Genomic DNA, 6,600 nt, shown 5'->3' with positions numbered 1-6,600 from the left:
GTCCGTCCACACTATCTGTAGTCACGTCCAGAACATGATCAAGGGTGTGCGACCGTTCGTACTATCTGTAGTCACGTCGAGAACATGGTCAAGGGTGTGCGACCGCCCGCACTATCTGTAGCCACGTCCAGAACATGATCAAGGGTGTTACGTTGGGCTTCCACTACAAGATGAGGTCTGTGTCCGCTCATTTCCCCGTCAACGTTGTTATTCAGGACAATGGGTCTCTTGTTGAAATCCGAAATTTCTTGGGTGAAAAATACATCTGGAGGATTCGAATGAGACCAGGTGTTGCTTGTTCAGTATCTCAAGCCCAGAAAGATGAGTTGATCCTTGAAGGTAGTGATATTGAACTTGTTTCAAATTCAGCTGCTTTGATCCAGCAAGCCACGACAGTTACAGATAAGGGTGTAAGGAAATGCTTGGAAGATGCTGGTGAGTAAGAGCTAAGAGTTGTCCCGCTACAGTAACGAGCCGGGTAACTTCTAATATGACATTTTAAAGATAATAAAAGACAATTGATTTGAAACGTTTCTTAAACTGATTATCCTTTTCCAACTACTTGGCAAGTAAGCAAGTAAGGAATAAAGAATTACTCCTAGTAATAGGCGTATGCTAAGAGCAATACAGAATTCCTGATCAGGAATGTTTTTGTCTAGTTTTTCTTTGCAGGAACGAGTGGCTTCAATCTGGTTTTTGAAGGAATAGCAAGGATTTTCCAGGCACGAGAAGTGCAATAGCAGGGAATGTGGCTGTTCATGGATGTAGAGGTTGAGGGAGATCCTGAGGCTGATGTTCCCATGGTATCAATTTATATTTGGTAAAGACGCTTCCTAGTCACTTGTAAGAGATCCCTGAGAAGTGGAGCGCAGTGACAAAGCCTTACTACGAGCTACAAGATGTAGTTTGTGTCATGATAAAGAAGAATTCTGCCATCTGAAAAAAAAAAAAAAAGAACATGGAGGATCAGAACCAAAGTACCAGTTTATTTTAGTGCAAAAATATCTTGAAATATATGGATAGTTTTCTTCTAATATGCATTTTTTTCTTCTTAAAAAATTTAATGAATTTATTTTACATTCATTCCCTGTACATGATCACAGCATATAAAGTGAGATTTCCCACCCAGAATACACGGCATATCATATTGACTTAATCAATAATAGTACTATACATGTTATCATCAACAGCTAATATTTGCTTTCTTGTTTCTTTTTTTTTTTTTGGATAGGTTTTTTTTGCTATAGGGCGCGTGCGCTCGCCAGATAGACAGAGAGAGACATAGAGACAGAAAGCGAGAAATCACCCCCCAGGGGGGATGGTCATGCCACAATCCCTTCTCCTCATTCGCCTCTCGGGATCCTGGGCACACATGCACATGCGCCCGGCGTGAGTTTTAAGCCACCAGGTCCTGGACGTGAACCGCGGTTGACTACGTGGGAGTCCAGCGACATAGCCATTAGGCTAACTGCTGGTTCCCGCTTTCTTGTTTCTTATACAGTTTGCATCCCCCCCCTTGGTTCCCTCCCTCTCTCCTTCTGCCATGTCCTTCCCCCCTCCCACACTGTCTATGGGATCTATGGAGGCTTTCTATGCCTTTTTTTTTTTCCCTCATGTTTTATTGATGTACAAAAAAATCTTAAATACTTTCAATAGCAAGTTAGGCTGATATATACATCTCTGCGGTTTTAATGAACTTTTGAAGACCCCTCGCATGAGCTCAGCATGCAGGTGGGCCGTCAACCCTCGGGAGCAGCGACTGTGGAACTTGGATTTCGCCCTCCCCAGAGCTTTTCAAAACAATTTCCGGCCACTACCTAGGAGCCTCGCGAGGAAATGAAGGTTCCCTTGACAACCTCTAGTCCTGCCCCAACATCCCGCCCAGCTAAGCTGCCATCCTGCTGGGGCCCTGGTAAGTACCCTGTATGGACGCTCAAATGTTCCTAGGAAACACTGCTGCGTTCTGGGTGGTGGAAATACCCAGGTAGGAAACGCTCCCTTTAGTAAACGTACGTGTCAGAGACAGCCTCACTCAGCTTGCTTCCCTGTCCTTAAGATGAGGAAAAACTGAGGCTAGCAGGTGGCATGAAGGTTAAGGTGTTGGATCCCACATGGCCAGCTTTGCGGTTTGAGACCTGACCCCGTTGGTTGGGAGTCAGGCCAAGCGCCTGAGTGTGTGTCCAGAATCCCAAGAGAAGAGTGGAGGAGAAGGGATTGTGGCGTGTCCATCTCCCTTGAGGGGGGATTTCTCACTTTCTCTGTCTCTTGTCCTCTCTGTCTTTCTCTAGCAAGCACACGTGCTCTATAGCAACAACAACAACAAAAATAAGGAAAAGAAAAATGGAGAAAAACTCCCAGAATTCTTCCCACCCTCTTAGAAAATGAAGTTGGCTTTAGTTTCTTTGTCCATGTTAAAAACAGAGTGAAAGAGGGGGCCAGCAGGTGATGTGGTAGTTAAGGTGGTGAACTCCCTTATGCCTGACCGCGGTTCAAGTCCCAGATCCGGTGACTTGAAACTCATGCCAGGCACTTGTGTGTGAGTGCCCAAGGTCCCAAGAGTTGAGAATGGAGGGCAAGAGATTGTGTTGTGGCCAATTCTCTGGGGGCGGTGGGGGGTGATTTCTCACTTTCTGTCTTTATGTCTCTCTGGGTGTCTCTTGTGAACACATGTGCCCTATAGCAAAAGTTTCTCTTTCAAAAAAAATAATAATCTTCAAAAACTGAACTTAAGGGTCTCGGTCAACACCCAGTGAGCAGGTTACACAGTGATCAGGTGAGATGACCTTCAGTTCAACCTGCCTTTGACCTTGACTTGGTGGCCGGGCCTGCTCTCTTCTCCATGGTGGCTCGTGCCTAACAGATACAGGGGCTGTGGGGCTGCACCTCACAGTCTCCGCCTGATTCCCAGGAGGGATGTGGCACAGAAGCGGGGAGTCTCCGCTGTTCTCAGGCACGGTGAGCCAAGATCATTAGTGGCACTAATTAGTGCTTGAAATAATTATCGATCTTCATTAGCTGTGTCAAAAGCGTTACTCAGACGTTCGATTGCTTGTCATATTCCCAGCATTCGACACGAAGCCGGATTCTTTCCCAGGAGAACACTGTTTAAGGCAAAACAGAAAAACACATCAAGGATTCGGAAAACAGAAGTACAGACGGCTGAGCAAGTATATAAATAGCAGGCAAACGGCACTTGAAGGTTTACAGCTGGGTCTTTTGGTATGTGTAGTGCGTCTCCTCCACGCAGTTTTCCTTTGTGTGTGTGTTTTTTTTTTTTTCTTCTTGTTTTTGCTGTAGGGCGCCTGCGCTCACCAGAGAGAGACAGAGAGACAGCAAGAGGGCAAGTAAGGAATGTGGGTGGCCACACCACAATGCCTTCTCCCCCATTCTCCTTTCAGGGTTTTGGGCATGCGTGCACACATTCCCTGTGGTGATTCTCAAACCGCAGGGTTCAGGACTCAAACCACAGAGTGGGCCATGTAGGATCCAGAGCCATACCCTTCCTGCCACCTGCTGGCCTGGGTCTAAGTTTGTCTATGTTTTAAAAAGTACAAGGGGTTGGGGTTAGCAGGTGGCATGATAGTTGGGGTGTTGGATTCCCACATGGCCAATCAAGGTTCAAGTTCCATACCTGGTGGCTTGTATCTCACTCTCTCTCTCTCTGGTGAGTGCGTGTGTTCTGTAGCAAACTAAATAATAATGATAACGATAAATAAAAATTAAATGAATCATTCTTTTTTTAAAAAAAAAGTATGTGGGGTGTCCAGCAGGTGGCATACAGGTTAAGGCACTAGGCTCTCACATGTCCAATGTGGTGTAAATTCCAGACCCAGTGGTTTGAAAATCGTGCCAGGCATGTGTGTGTGCTCAAAATCCCAACAGGAGAATAGAGGAGAAGGGATTGTGGTGTGGCTATCTCCCATGGGGTTGATTTCTTGATTTCTGTCTTTCTGGTGTGCACACAAGCAAAGTTGACTTTTTTTTTTAAGAATTATTTTATTTAACTTTATTTATTTATTTTAATTTGTCCAGAGAGGGACAGAGCTGGGAAGAGAGTGAGAGAGAGCGAGAGAGAGCAAGCTGCCAGGTCTAGGACTGGGACCACGGTCAGCAATGTGGGAGTCCAGTGCCCTTAACCACCATGTGACCTGCGGGTCCTACAAAGATCTCTTAAGAAAAGTACAAAGGGTCTTCAAAGAGGTCATAGAATATGCATACTATGGATTTCAAATTTTTTCCTGCCTAAACGAACTTGCAGTTTAATTCCATTTATATATATATGCATACTGTAGGAAATTTTATCAGTATAAAAAGTTAAAGAACAAAGTAAAAGTCACATGAAGTCTTGGCTGTCATAAAATTTTGATTATATGTTGGAAAGATCATATTTTAAGTGAGTTAGGTAAAATCTATTAAAATTAATCTTACCACACTGACTGTCAGAGAAATTCACTGTATTATTTTGGTGACTGCATTATTTTTTTCCCCCATTAGGCTTTTGCTATAGGACATATGCACTTGCTGGAGACCGAGGTGTTTTGTCTTAAGTTTTTTACATTTATTTTTATATTTTTTAAGGTCTCGCCAGAGAGAGATAGAGAAACAGAGAAATAGTGAGAGGGAAAGTGAGAAATCACTCCCCGGGGGGATGGCCACGCCACAATCCCTTCTCCTCCATTCTTCTCCCGGGATCTTGGGCACGCACGCACTGGACCCAGTGTGATTTTCAAGCCACCAGGTCTGGTACTTGAACTATGGTAGGTCATGTGGCCCCTTAGCCACCATGCTACCTGCTGGCCCCTGGTTTTTATGTTACTTAAAAGGACCACACATTAAAGTGCATGCATGCGCGCACACGCACACACACACACACACACACACACACAGACACACAGAACATGGAGAGTTACAAAATGAAAAAATGGAAAAGCTATATTAACCAAGGAAATGCTAACACCAAGAAATAGGTGTGCCAATATCAACATGTGATAAAATGAATTTAAAGCCCCGAAATGGTGGTCCAAGGAAAGTTTCTTTTGTTTTGCTCTTGTCCGTTCATAAAACTTTGTGCACAGCTTCAAAATATGTAGGGCAAAAATGACAATGTAAGTAAACAAAATACAGCCAAGGATTTTTTTTAAGAGAAATTTTTGCTATGGGTTGAGTATACTCAAGAGAGACACAGAGAGAGACACAGAGAGAGAGAGAGAGTGACAAATCACCCCCCAGGAGGGATGGCCACACTGCAGTCCCTTCTCTTGCATTCTCCTCTCAGGACCCGGGGCACACATGCACATGTGCCCAACATGAGTTTCAAGACACCAGGTCTGAGACTGGAACCGTGGCTGGCAACCTGGGAGCCCTGTGCCTCAACCACCGGGCCACCGGCTGTCCCTATAACCAGGGGTTTAAAAGTGCACCATCCAAAGCAGCCCCTAGCCACACGGAATTGCCAAAAGCTTTTAGGTTACTGAGCGATTCAGATTTTGCTGGTCGAAACTGAAATGTGCTATAAAGGTGACGCTCATTGGATTTCAAAGAATTGGTATGAAAAGCAATGTAAAAATATTCATTAATAACTTAAGGTTTTGTTTACATGTTGGAAAGATCATATTTTAGATGAGTTAAGTAAAATCTATTAAAATCAATCTCACCAGTTTCTTTTTACTTATTTTTAAAGTGGATGCTAGAACGTTTTAATTAGCATATGTAGCTCACATTATATTTTTATTTGGACAACACTGAAGAGGATTTATATGAATACAAAGGACAAATCTGGACCTATTATTTTATTCAAGGAGCATCTGGCTTATCAGGGATCCTATATTCTTTTCAGTCATACAGTATGTATTTCTTTTAAGGTTTCTGCCATAGGGCATGTGTGCTCCCTAGAAAGAAGAGAGACAGGACAGAGAGTGGCAAAGTGAGAAGTCACTCCCCAAGCTATGACCACAGCACTGTTGTCCTGTATTCTCCTCCTGGGATTTTGGGCACACACGCATACGTGCCAGGTGGGATTTTCAAGCTACTGGGTCCAAGACTTGAACTATGGCAGCCCTGTGGGAGTTCAGTGCCTTAACCACCGCGCCATCTGCTGGCCCTCGTAGTGTATTTATTAACTCATCTATACCTGACCATAGGAGGTCCCCGAAAGGAGTAAAACCCGGCTATTACTCAGGCTGTGATAGCTAATCACGATCTTCGCTCCATCCCAAATAGAAAACCCTGCTGTGTTCTACGATTATTACAGCCTCCCCAGCGGCTCTGGGATGAGTCCCTGCAGAGCTGGATCTGTGGTCTTGGTGGTGGGGACTCGCCAACACTTTTGGGAGCCCAGTTACCTCAGGGCCTATTCCACCTACTGGCCCAAGTTCACAGGGTTTGTTGAGGCAGAACTCCTCGTTCAGAGAGCAGTAATGACCATGTTACCTGAGAGGAAATGCCCTATGTACACGTGTCCTTGTATGGAGGACCCCGGAGGGGACAGATCTGATTGGCTCATTATTCTGAATAAGTCTACCCATGTTTAACCAATAATTCAGTTTTTTCTTCTTGGTTTGTTTGTTTTGTAGAGAGATTTTTGCTTCAGGGCATGCGTGC

At 44.5% G+C, this 6,600-nt stretch overlaps 1 pseudogene; it reads left to right on the top strand.

Moving 5' to 3' along the window:
- LOC106734262 (60S ribosomal protein L9 pseudogene) overlaps positions 1-443 on the top strand; it is a 1,892-nt pseudogene extending 1,449 nt beyond the window's left edge.
- The last annotated feature ends 6,157 nt before the right edge of the window (positions 444-6,600 follow it).

This window comes from Tupaia chinensis, unplaced genomic scaffold (assembly GCF_000334495.1).
Source record: "Tupaia chinensis unplaced genomic scaffold, TupChi_1.0 Scaffold150288_1, whole genome shotgun sequence".
Classification (NCBI taxonomy): Eukaryota; Metazoa; Chordata; class Mammalia; order Scandentia; family Tupaiidae; genus Tupaia; species Tupaia belangeri.
The sequence above is the reverse complement of the archived record's forward strand: the minus strand, read 5'-3'. Positions and strand labels throughout refer to the sequence as shown.